The sequence below is a fragment of the Mobula hypostoma genome, chromosome 21 (genome assembly GCF_963921235.1).
Source record: "Mobula hypostoma chromosome 21, sMobHyp1.1, whole genome shotgun sequence".
Lineage (NCBI taxonomy): Eukaryota > Metazoa > Chordata > Chondrichthyes > Myliobatiformes > Myliobatidae > Mobula > Mobula hypostoma.
Window position 1 is genome coordinate 57,495,372 of NC_086117.1, and position 13,624 is coordinate 57,508,995.

A 13,624-nucleotide genomic window follows, 5' to 3' on the forward strand; every position below is an offset into this window, starting at 1 on the left:
CTAAACCTTCTGCAACAATCAATTTAACCCTTCCCTCCTATACAGCCAGAACCCTTCATTTTTCTTGCATCCTTGTGCCTATCCAAGAGTCTTTTAAATGTCCCTTTTGTATTAGTCTCTACCACCATCCCCAGCAGTACATTCCAGGCACTCAGCTCTCTTTGTATAAGACCAAATCTACATCAAATATCTCCCCTAAACTTTCCTACACTCACTTTAAATTGATGTCTTCTAGTATTGGCCATTGCCACCCTGAGAAAAAGGTCCTGGCTCTCCACTCTATCTATGCCTCTCATAATCCTATGCACGTCTGTCAAGCTGTCATCCTCTGTGGCTCCAAAGATTGAACAATTCCTCCTTGAAGCATTCACATTTTTCATGATCTGTTGGTCTCAGAGATCAAGAAATAGGAGATTGTAAAATTGGTTAGACAGTGTATCTACTGCTTTTAGCACTTGTAGTAATTTCTACATTTTGCTTGTCAGTTATTGTCAATATTTATTTTATTTAGAGCAAGGTTTCCAAACTTTTTAATGCAATAGACCCCTATTATAAGCAGAGGGGTCCATGGATCCCAGGTTGGGAACCCTTGATTTGGAGCTACTGCGCCGAACAGGCACCTCCAGCCCACCAAGATGTGCCGCACAGCACCCCAGTGATTTAACCCTAGCCTAATCTGAGGATAATTTACAATGACCAATTAAACTACGAACCAGTATATCTTTGGGCTGTGGGAGGAAACCGGAATGCCTGGCAAAATTCCCTGTGCACAGCGGGAAGAATGTACAAACTGTTCTTGAACCTGGTGGTATAAGTCCTGAGGCTCTTGTACCTTCTACCTGATGGTAGCAGTGAGAAAAGAGCATGGCCTGGGTGGTGAAGATCGCACTTAGCCTCTTAGTGACTTTTAGCTTGTTTTCAAGTAGTTACTACACATACTATTTTATTTTAATACACAAATAGTAGATCATGCTATAGTTTTAGAATTGGGCAAAAATTTCAAAGTCAAAGTACGTTTAAGTTGATACTTTAATCAACTTTGGGATTCATCTTATTACAGCAGCTACAAAACAAAGAATACCTGGTAGAATCCATTAAAACAAAGAACCGTCAAACACCCAATGTGCAGATAAAAAAGAAAAAAGGTGCAGACAATAAAAGTAAGCAAATAGCATTCAGAACTGAAGTTCACAAAAGTGAGTTCACACTGTGATAGTTGCAGGCCATAACCACAGTTTGGTGGTGAAGTGAGTGAACCTGGTACAGTGATGAGTTGAAGTTTATCACAGAAATAAGTAAACCAAGTGGAGCAGCAGTTTGAATCAGCCTGTGCCTCCCCTCTGGCGCTGACACCCTGTCCTTTTCAGTCTGGTTGGGCGCTTACATCATCTGCACCTTGCTCTCGGACCTGGACGCTGCCACTTTGATACACTTTCCAACCGTTGCTGCGCACCCTTAATTCAACCCATACCCAACTTTTCTAATTCGGTTCGGACCTAAAATTGATCAATCCTTGGGTCTTTACTCATTCTCAGGCCCAGGTCCGGGGCCCATCACCTTGACTCTGCATCACCTCTGCTCACCTTGCCTTGGTTCTGCTGAATTGAATTGCCTCCAAGTTTGCCCCAGGAATGGCCAAACCTAACAGTAGCATCTGCTTTACTGTTGAGTTTGTATTGTCATTACCAGCTACTAGGTTATTCTTATGCAGCTTTTAGTGCAGGCTTTCTCTCCAGTTCATAAACATTCACTATAGAAAAGGGTTAAATTTAATTTTGTCATTTACGAAGGTTTCATTCACTGCAGTAAAAGATAGGGAGTATATAGAACATAGATAGCCTACAGCGCAATACAGGCTCTTCGGCCCACAATGCTGTGCCGAACATGTACTTACTTTAGAAATTACCCAGGGTTACCCACAGCCCTCTAATTTACTAAGCTCCATGTACCTATCCAGGAGTCTCTTAAAAGACCCTATTGTATCCACCTCCACCACCGTTGCTGGCAGCCTATTCCACTCATTCAGCACTGTCTGAATAAAAAACTTACCCCTGACATCTCCTCTGTACCTACTTCCAAGCTGTGCCCTCTCGTGTTAGCCATTTCAGCCCTGGGAAAATGCCTCTGACTATACGCGATCAATGCCAGTCATCATCTTATACACCTCTATCAGGTCACCTCTCATCCTCCGCAGTTCCAAGGAGAAAAGGCCGAGTTCACTCAACCTATTCTCATAAGGCATGCTTGCCAATCCAGGCAACATCCTTGTAAATCTCCTCTGCACTTTTGACCAGAACTGAGCACAGTACTCCAAGTGGGGTCCTATATAGCTGTAACATTACCTCTTGGCTCTTAAACTCAATCCCACAGTTGATGAAGGCCAATACACCGTATGCCGCCTTAACCACAGTCAACTTGTGCAGCAGCTTTGAGTGTCCTATGGACTCGGACCCCAAGATCTCTCTGATCCTCCACACTTCCAAGATTCTTACCATTAATACTATATTCTGCCTATTTGATCTACCAAAATGAACCATCTCGCACTTATCTGGGTTGAACTCCATCTGCCACTTCTCAGCCAGTTTTGCATCCTATCGATGTCCCGTTGTAACTTCTGACAGCCCTCCACACTGTCCACAACACCTCCAACCTTCGTGTCATCAGCAAATTTACTAACCCATCCCTCCACTTCTTCATCCAAGTCATTTATAAAAATCACAAAGATAAGGGGTCCCAGAACAGATCCCTGAGGCACACCACTGGTCACCATATTTAGAGACAGTCTTTCAAATAAAGTCTTTAGAAACCGGTTATGGCTAATAGTCATTTTGATGGGAGTAATTGGAAGGAATCTGTAAAATAAACGATTATTTTAAATTGTGGTGGGGGTGCGAGGGAGAACCATGGGAGGAGGAGAGAGGAGTGACCCTTTCTTCAGGACCTGCACTCATCCATCTGACAATCACAGCCATGAAATAAATGATGTGCAAGCTTCAGCCAGATTTTGTATGTTGTAGCTACCTAAAATGAACAAGGTTTGCTTTTGATTTGCTTCCTGCTTACACTGGGCAACAAAGATTTTGCAGATTTTGGGTTGCTGATCATGAAAATCACTGTGAAATTTCCCTTTTGTGCACCATTTTAAAAAATCGCCTATATTTGTTATTTCAGTTCATAAATTCAAGTCAGAACAACTGATGCCAAGGTTATGGAAGGCATATTTGTCAGTCAACAAATCAGACAGACCATCAATGACAGGCAATTCAGATAACTTGTAGTGGGACCAGAGAAAATCGCATGGAAGGCATTCAAGGATATTGTTGAAAATTTTCTTGGCAATTACAGAGCACCAAACTGTGTGCAGCTGCTTCAAGCACACAAAACCATGAAGTACAACCTGTCACTAAAGGGTCATTTTCTGCATTCCCCTTTAGACTTCTTCCCTGTAAATCTTGGCGCTGTCAGTGACAAGCCATCTCTGATGGTCTTCCATCTCTGGCAGTCACTATGTCAGTAGCTTCTTCTTAGTCTTCATTACTATCAGTCATGCAAGTCCTACATGGAGACACAGGAATACCGTCACACACAGATAGAAGGATTCTTCATTGCTATTTCTGTAACAGTTTTGTTTGACCAGTCAGGGTTTTTAGCTGTAGGCTGAACCCCTGAACTTGCATGACCAGAGGGCCACTCTTAGTCTGTCCTCTACCCTTTGACCTGTTTGGCATGGGTGATGCTGCCAAGAGCCAAAGCATAAAGCCCCGACTCTGGTCAATATAGCTCTCCATGTCATTGGGGCATGCAAGCCTCCAAACCCTACAACAAGGTGTGGTCCTCTTGGAGGTTTCATAACCTAATCCTGTTGTTAATGGGAGCTGGAGGCAGAACCAAAGCTCACAATTAAACTTTTGAAATTGCTTAAGCCAGAAACAGAAAATACCAGTTAAGTTATGCATATCAGTCTGGTGAATTCAGTCAATTTTTCTTATCCTGTGCAAATTACAGTTTTGTGTTGACTTCCTCCTGTCAAGGAACCTGTGGTAACCTTAGGCATTCTTTTGGATCAGGATGATGTGTTTCTTCTCCATTTCCATGCGTTTGAAGTGACTGATGAGGCCACTGCGGCACTTGAGGTAGGACCAGTGGTGCTTGATAGGGTTGTTGGGAAGATAGATCACTAATTCTGCTGTTTTCTATTGGCATCCTTGCGTTTCTGATGAATGGACTCCAGGTTCACAGTGATACCCTGAATGATATTCTCCCTTTTGAGCAGCTGCAAGTCAGAGATTCTGTGGAGATAAACTACATTTTTTCAAGGATGTTTTGATTACATCCTTCAGCTGTTTCTTGAATGCATCTGGTAATTTTTCAGATTTAAGATTAGCTTTCTTTGTCACGTGTACATTGAAATATTGAAATATGCAGTGAAATGCATCGTTTGTGTTAAGGATATACTGGGGGCAACCCACAAGTGTGCCACACTTCCGGCACTGACATAGCATGCCTACAACTTATTAAACTTTAACTCATATATCTTTGGAATGTGGGAATATACTAGAGCACCCAGAGGAATCCCAGGCAGTCATGGGAGAACATACAGTCTCCTTACAGACAGTGGTGGGCATCGAACCCTTGGTCTTCAGTGGCATTACAGTCGATCATTCCCTCACTAATGGTATCCTGTTGGGGACAGAAGAAGAAGTACAAGCTAGAAGGTGATTGGTGAAGCTAGGTGGGTAGAGGAGGGGAGAGATGAAGTAAGAAGCTGGGAGGTGATAGGTGGGCAAGGTAAAGGGCTGGGAAAGAACGAATTTAATAGGAGAGGAGTGTGGACCACGGGAGAAAGGGAAGGGAGGGTGTTGCCAGGGGGAGGTGATAGGCGGAAGTGTTGCTGGATGTAAATCCTGGCACTCTCTACTCATCAGCATGGTGGGATTACCTTCACCAAAAGCATTGCAGTTGTTCAACATGTCTCACCACCATCTTCTCAAGGGTAGTTAGGAATGAACCATGAATAGTAATCAGAATCAGAATCACCACCATATGTCGTGAAATTTGTTGACTTTGTAGCAGCAGTACAATGCAATGCATAATAATAGGAAAAACTGTGAATTTAGGGTTAGGGTTACATATATTGCATAGTTAAATAAGCAGCACGAAAAATGGAAATAAAAAAAGTCATGAGGTAATATTCATAGGTTCAATGTCTATTCAGAATTCTGATGGCGGAGAGGAAGAAGCTGTTCCTGAATTATTGAATGTGTGCCTTCAGGCTCCTGTACCTCCCCCCTGATGGTAGCAATGAGAAGGAGGCATGTCCTGGGTGATGGATGTCCCTTATGATGCTGCCTTTCTGAGGCATCACTCCTTGAAGATGTCCTTGATACTATGGAGAATGGTGCCCATGATGGAGCTAACTAATTTTACAACTTTCTGCAGCTTACTTTGATCCTGTGTAGTAGCCCCCCCGCCCCCACCAAATGGTGATACAGTCAGTCAGAATGTTCTCCATGGTACATCTGTAGAAATTTGAGTATTTTAGGTGACATACCATATCTTATTAAACTTCTTGCTAACAGTGCTCAGAAATAAATGAGAAAAGAAAATCTATCCTACCTTTATTATAGATATCATCTGTCTATCAACCTGAATACTTAAGCATTTTCAGTTTCTGTGTCAAATTATTTGAATGACAGGATCTGCTTTTGCGCTTTGCTCATGTTCTTTTGAACTGCCTTGGGTTATTTTTTTTACACATCAAAGGTGCTTTATATATGGAAGGGGTTAAATAAACTGACTGGATGTTTACCTTTCAATTGCACTCACTTTAAATAAAGGCATATGGCTGCAATTTTGAACAAAGGTAGCGATATCTTGTTTTATTTTGTTTTTAATCTTGAAAAGGCATTATGTTGCAGCTTTAGGCTTTTTATGTGTAATTCTACGGGTGTTTGAACTAGAAGCAAAATATTGTAAGCCTGCAGCAGATCAATTGCACTATGGGAAAGATAAACGTAGAATAGATACAAGTGAATGGCCATTTATCAGATTTACTTAAGTAGAGAAGTGCAGAATTTTGGTAGGCAAGGTACCGTGGAGGAGGGAATAGGAAGCCTTTTGTAATACTACTAATAATAGGACAATCCATAATAATCATCCAGATATAATAATACAGGATAAACCAGCAAGAACAACTTATTTAATAGATAGACCCATCCCAAACACACACATAGAAATCAGTCAGGGGAAAACACCGAAATATGCTGAATTAAAAGAGGAAATAGAAAGACTATGGAACATTGTCCCAATAGTAATATCTACTACAACTGGTGTCATCCCAAAGGCACTATACATTAGCTTTAAACAATTAGGGCTACACAGCAATATTGATGTAAATATTCAGAAAGCCACAATACTAAACGTCACTAGAATAGTCTGAAAGTTCCTAGCAATTGAGAAATGAGAGTGCTTGGCTATGCCGTGCCTCAGGTTTTACCAGCTTGAGCTGAGAAAAATAATGGAATGATAATATTAATTTAATTATGACAACACACTTAAAATGGTGGAGGAAATCGGGCAGCATCCATGGAAGTGAATAAACAGTCGACGTTTCAGGTTGAGGCCCTTCTTCAGGACCGGAAAGGAAGGGCAAGGGCACCAGAATAAAAAGGTGTGTGGGGATGGCGGGGGAGGAGGATGGTGCTGGGTGAAGCCAAATGGGTGGGAAAGATAAAGGGCTAGAGATGAAGGAATCTAATAGGAAAGCAGAGTGGACTATCGGAGAAAGGGAAAGAGGAGGGTCCCAGTGGGAGAAGAGGTAAGGGGCCAGATTAGGGAAAGGAAGTAGAGGGGAGCAGGAGAGAAACTTATTTTTACCAGAAGTATTCGTGCCATCAGGTTGGAGGCTACCCCATCGTAATATAAGGTAACTCACACAAAATGCTCGAGGCCAGATTACTCACCTTTTTTTTCTCCGGTCTGCTGAAGGGTCTCAACCTGAAATATCAACTATACTCTTTTCCATAGATGCTACCTGTTATGCTGAGTTTGTTCAGCATTTCGTGTGTTTTATTTGGATTTCCAGCATCTACAGATTTTCTCTTGTTTTTAATATAAGGTGTTGTACACAGTCAATATAGTTCAAAGGGCAAATATGAAAATAAAGACAAAAGTGTTTGTTAAAAGCAAGGTTTTAAGTTGGCAGATAAAAGTGTCAGCTGAGTCTATCCCTTGTAGTTTTAGGTATTGAATTCCTCACTTCAGGAGTTGTAGTTCAAAAAAACTGACCTGCCAATTATTTTTTGAGGGAGATTGTTTAAATTTAAATTTCGTAAGGGTGATTAATAATAAATTATTAGGGCTTGAGCATTCCAACCATATTGATGGCCCAGCCCTCAGACTTGTAATTACTATAATGACCAATAATAACCCGCTTCTGGTCAGAGGTGGTCAGATCAGTGAACAAGCAATTGCTTGCCTGCTATGATGTTGATCCCTTGGGTATGCTGCTGTGCTCCTATGGAGCTTGCTTTGGTACAGCCAGAATTTAGATCAGAGCTAAATTATAGATTTATTAAGAACTTTACCCAATACATGGAATTAAAATTTTTTAAACAGTATTTGTGTAGAATAATGTGCATCAAAATCACAACCATACACTAAGGAGATAAACATGCAAAATCATCAGATTTATTCACGAGGGTTGCAGCTGTTGGATTGGGCAGTCACATAACACATAACAGAAAGAGTGAGATCTCAGTGTGGTTTTTGTGGAAATTAATAAAATTCATTTCTCAATCAGGCTTGCTGTGAATTGATGGAAAAAAATCTCCTTAATGCTTAGAAATGGTACTGAGAGCATTAGCATCTGAATACAATGCATTTAAATGATGTACTTTTACCTGCTACGTTAACATAGAAGTAATGACAATAAATAACAAACATTAGCATACAAGCATCTAAAAAATCCACTTGTCTAACAAAAACCATAAATCTGTTACTGCTACAAGCAAACCTGTCACGTTTCACTATAAATTTGGATTTGAATTTCTTACAGTACATTTTTACACATCAACTCTATCCTTAAGTCATTGGCATCACTTACAGTGTACAAAGACAGTATGGTAGGTCGCTGTCTTCAAGGGTTAGAACTATTTAAACCCTATGCTAGGAGATAATTTCTCTTTCTGTTTATAGATACTCAGAGAGGAACATAACTCATTATTGATCTATATTAGTAGAACTAAACACTACATAAGGAAGTATTTCAATAAGACTTCATGGAAATGTTCTGCCTTGACTGTTATGTTGCAAGTTTTTGTAAATAAAATGGCAGAGGCATCTTAAGTTTAAGGTAAATCATAGCAACACCTTTATTGACTTCCAAACACAAAACATAAAATGCGGTAAAGACTTCATGTAATTACGTCATCACATCAAACCAGTCTCTTAAAGTGAACCCCAACTCAATGTCAGTGGTTGTGAATTATGCCCATGGAAAACCCATTACATTACCCTACAATGTAATGAGCCGAGTATTGGATGAATACTAGTGACAGAAAGCAATACTAAAATATAGAGCAGTACAGGCTTTTCAACCCATAATATTGTGCCAACTGATGTAAGGCCACTCCACCACCAATTTAAAGCTTCTCTCCTACATAGTCCATAACCCTCCATTTTTCTTACATCCACGTGACTAAGAGTCTTTTAAATGTCCTTTTTATGTTGACCTTTGTCATCATCCCAAGCAGCGTGTTCCAGGTACCCACCACTTGAATTGACTTTATTTCTTACGTCCTTCATATACATGAGGAGCAAAAATCTTTACGTCATGTCTCTGTCTAAATGTGCAATGTGCAATCATAGTAATTTATAATAAGTAGAACAGTAGAATATAGAGTACACTCAAATCAGCGTGAGTTAATCATTCTTATGGCCTGGTGGAAGAAGCTTTCCTGGGGCTTGTTGGTCCTGGCTTTTATGCTGCGATACCATTTCCCGGATGGTAGCAGCTGGAATAGTTTGTGGTTGGGGTGACTCAGGTCCCCAATGATCCTATGGGCCCTTTTAGTCATAGTCATAGTCATACTTTATTAATCCCGGGGGAAATTGGTTTTTGTTACAGTTGCTCCATAAATAATAAATAGTAATAGAACCATAAATAGTTAAATAATAGTATGTAAAGTATGCCAGTAAATTATGAAATAAGTCCAGGACTATTGGTTCAGGATGTCTGACCCTCCAAGGAGGAGTTGTAAAGTTTGATGGCCACAGGCAGGAATGACTTCCTATGACGCTCAGTGCTGCATCTCGGTGGAATGAGTCTCTGGCTGAATGTACTCCTGTGCCCACCCCAGTACATTATGTAGTGGATGGGAGACATTGACCAAGATGGCATGCAACTTTGACAGCATCCTGTTTTCAGACACCACCGTCAGAGAGTCAAGTTCCATCCCCACAACATCACTGGCCTTACGAATGAGCTTGTTGATTCTGTTGGTGTCTGCTACCCTCAGCCTGCTGCCCCAGCACACAACAGCAAACATGATAGCACTGGCCACCACAGACTCGTAGAACATCCTCAGCATTGTCCGACAGATGATAAAGGACCTCAGTCTCCTCAGGAACTAGAGACGGCTCTGACCCTTCTTGTAGACAGCCTCAGTGTTCTTTGAGCAGTCCAGTTTATTGTCAATTCGTATCCCCAGGTATTTGTAATCCTCCACCATGTCCACACTGACCCCCTGGATGGAAACAGGGGTCACCAGTACCTTAGCTCTCCTCAGGTCTACCACCAGCTCCTTAGTCTTTTTCACATTAAGCTGCAGATAATTCTGCTCACACCATGTGACAAAGTTTCCTACCGTAGCCCTGTACTCAGCCTCATCTCCCTCGCTGATGCATCCAACTATGGCAGAGTCATCCGAAAACTTCTGAAGATGACAAGACTCTGTGCAGTAGTTGAAGTCCGAGGTGTAAATGGTGAAGAGAAAGGGAGACAAGACGGTCCCCTGTGGAGCCCCAGTGCTGCTGATCACTCTGTCGGACACACAGTGTTGCAAGCATACGTACTGTGGTCTGCCTGTCAGGTAATCAAGAATCCATGATACCAGGGAGGCATCCACCTGCATCGCTGTCAGCTTCTCCCCCAGCAGAGCAGGGCGGACGCCTGTCCTTGTAAATATCCTGAATCATGAGAAGATTACATCTACAGATGCGCTGGGCTGTCCGCACCACTCTCTGCAGAGTCCTGCGATTAAGGAAGGTACAGTTCCCATACCAGGCAGTGATACAGCCAGTATGCTCTCAATTGTGCCCCTGTAGAAAGTTCTCAGGAGTCCTTGAAGCTGAGTGATGGGATGAGTGAACATCCCAACCTGGGTGTTCAACCAGAGTGAGGAAACAACAAACTCTGCAAATTCTAAAGAAGAAACAATAATAGTAAATAAATAAGCAATAAATATTGAGAACATGAGATGAAGAGTCCTTGAAGCTGAGTCTATAAGTTGTGGGTACGTTTCAGTGATGGGATGAGTGAAGTTATACCCTTTGGTTCAAGACCCTGATGATTGATAGTTCAAGAAAGAGGTACAGGAGCCTCAGGACTCAAACCACCAGGTTCAGGAACAGTTATTACCCCCTCAACCATCAGGCTGCTGAACCAGTGGGGCTAAATACTGTCAACTTCACTTGCCCCATCATTGAAATGTTCCCACAATGGAATCGCCTTCAAGGACTCTTCACCTCAAGTTCTTGATATTTATCGCTTATTTATTTATTATTACTGTTTCTTTTTTTTTCTCTTTTGTATTTCCACAATTTGTTATCTTGTACACATCGGTTGTTTGTCTGCCCCATTGGGTGTGGTATTTCATTGATTCTATTATGGTTGTTGGATTTACTGAGTACGCCTGCAGTAAAATGAATCTCAGGTTGTTTGTATATGGTGACAAATATATACTTTGATAATAAATTTACTTTGAACTTTTGAAAATGTTTTATCTTTTCCACTATCTGTAAAACTGAAAATTTGCCATTGGTAGTAGACCTGGTAATGCATATTTACTTTGTGGCTCTTCCCTGACATACTGTTGCTTACTTGTAAATAGATTGAATGTTAGACTAAAAGTTGAGTGCATCCAAACCTCCTCCCTTGTATGCTAGCCAGTAGTAGAATCACATGTGCAATATTACCCTGCAATTCTCTTTTATAATTAGACCATGACAGCTTCTTTTTAAACAGACTTTCTCTATGAATAAACCCATCTTGGGCTTCTAGCCGGTACAGCTATCGATTTTAATGACAAACTCTGTCATCTTCATCAGGGACGATATCTGGATATCTCTGGTCTGGTGGTGTTTATACCCCCATTGTTTGTCTCTCCTGATTGGTTAGTCCTCATCCAATCAGGTTTCCCCTCTCCCACCTCATTTACAACTGAATTCTTCCCTCTTCGAAGATCTCTTTTTTCCCCTCATCTCATACCCTCCCAAATACTTCATTGTACCTGATTTGGTTCAGTTAATTTAATAGGATTTAAATAAAATTTTCTGATGATAAGAACCAGGCACAAGCAATGTAAATAATTGCACCAAGATGATACTCAAGTTGAATGAAATAAATCTAATAGATAATTTTGTTGTGATTCAGCACTTTTCAGATAGCCTTTGCAAATCCAACAACTTTACTTTTAGGTTGTTACAAGAAATTTGCCAGTGCATTGGGGCAGGTGAATTCAACAGCCTATTAAATCCAATATAAAGACAGATTTAGAATTGCTTTTTGGGAGAATTGAGGCCTGTGTCTCTTCGTACGATCTTGTTGTTCTCCCTTTGGGGCTGTTTGTCCCACTCCTGTCAGGGAGGCAGCTGGTTAGCATCCAGGCCAGCACCACCAGACTCAAAATCAGTTACGTACCCCAAGCAGTAAGGCTGATCAACACTTCCACCCACTAACCCACCCCTCCACATCCCCCAACCACCCACCACCACTACTTTATCATCTCCTGTCAGAGTCAGGCTTTGGTTTAAGCTAATATATACAGAAAGATTCCAGAAAAGGGCCAATAATCAGAATCAGGTTTATTATCACCAGCATGTGACATGAAGTTTGTTCATGAACATCATGAAGTATCCCACCCACCCTGCTCATGGACTGTTTGTCCCACTGCTTTCAGGGAGGAGGCTACATAGCATCCACACCAGGACTACCAGACTCAAAAACAGTTACTTTCCCCATGGTTGATCAATGCCTCCGCCCACTAACCCACCACACCACACCCCCCCAACCACCACTACTTTATTGTTTCTTGTCAGTCATCTAATGTACGGACACTCCTGTGCCTAGCATCACTTTATGGACATACAGTCAATCTATGTGTATAAACTATGTTATGCATTTATATTTATTTTGTTTTATTATTGTGTTCTTTTTCTAATTGAGTTTTTACTTTCTGCTGTATAGGATCTGGAGTACTAATTATTTCTTTCTCCTCTACTGGAAATTACATTAAATAATCTTGAATCTTGAATACTCTTTTCAACTATATTTTAAACATTCAGTTAAGGACCTTTTCATTTATTGATTCTCAGTAAATACCTGGAGTATTGTGTGCAGTTTTGGTCCCCTAATCTGAGGAAAGACGTCCTTGCCATAGAGGGAGTACAAAGAAGGTTCACCAGATTGATTCCTGGGATGGCAGGACTTTCATATGATGAAACATAGAAAATATAGAAAATAGGTGCAGGAGTAGGCCATTCGGCCCTTTGAGCCTGCACCGCCATTTATTATGATCATGGCTGATCATCCAACTCAGAACCCTGCACCAGCCTTCCCTCCATACCCCCTGATCCCCATAGCCACAAGGGCCATGTCTAACTCCCTCTTAAATATAGCCAATGAACTGGCCTCAACTGTTTCCTGTGGCAGAGAATTCCACAGATTCACCACTCTCTGTGTGAAGAAGTTTTTCCTAATCTCGGTCCTAAAAGGCTTCCCCTTTATCCTCAAACTGTGACCCCTCGTTCTGGACTTCCCCAACATCGGGAACAATCTTCCTGCATCTAGCCTGTCCAATCCCTTTAGGATTTTATACGTTTCAATCAGATCCCCCCTCAATCTTCTAAATTCCAACGAGTACAAGCCCAGTTCATCCAGTCTTTCTTCATATGAAAGTCCTGCCATCCCAGGAATCAATCTGGTGAACCTTCTTTGTACTCCCTCTATGGCATGGATGTCTTTCCTCAGATTAGGGGACCAAAACTGCACACAATACTCCAAGTGTGGTCTCACCAAGGCCTTGTACAACTGCAGTAGTACCTCCCTGCTCCTGTACTCGAATCCTCTCGCTATAAATGCCAGCATACCATTCGCCTTTTTCACCGCCTGCTGTACCTGCATGCCCACTTTCAATGACTGGTGTATAATGACACCCAGGTCTCGTTGCACCTCCCCTTTTCCTAATCGGCCACCATTCAGATAATAATCTGTTTTCCTATTTTTGCCACCAAAGTGGATAACTTCACATTTATCCACATTAAATTGCATCTGCCGTGAATTTGCCCACTCACCCAACCTATCCAAGTCACCCTGCATCCTCTTAGCATCCTCCTCACAGCTAAC

The 13,624-nt window shown here is 41.5% G+C and overlaps 1 protein-coding gene across 15 annotated transcripts in view; it reads left to right on the forward strand.

Annotated features, from left to right (window-relative positions):
* Positions 1–13,624, forward strand: part of fbrsl1 (fibrosin-like 1) — a 1,030,575-nt gene that overhangs the window by 359,470 nt on the left and 657,481 nt on the right. Inside the window, exon 2 of one of the 15 annotated variants that reach the window (XM_063074096.1) lies at positions 4,068–4,133. The exons of the other annotated variants lie outside the window; for them this stretch is intronic. The gene's annotated coding sequence lies outside the window, so the exon portion shown is untranslated. The remainder of the gene's footprint in view (positions 1–4,067; positions 4,134–13,624) is intronic. 15 annotated transcript variants of the gene reach the window in all.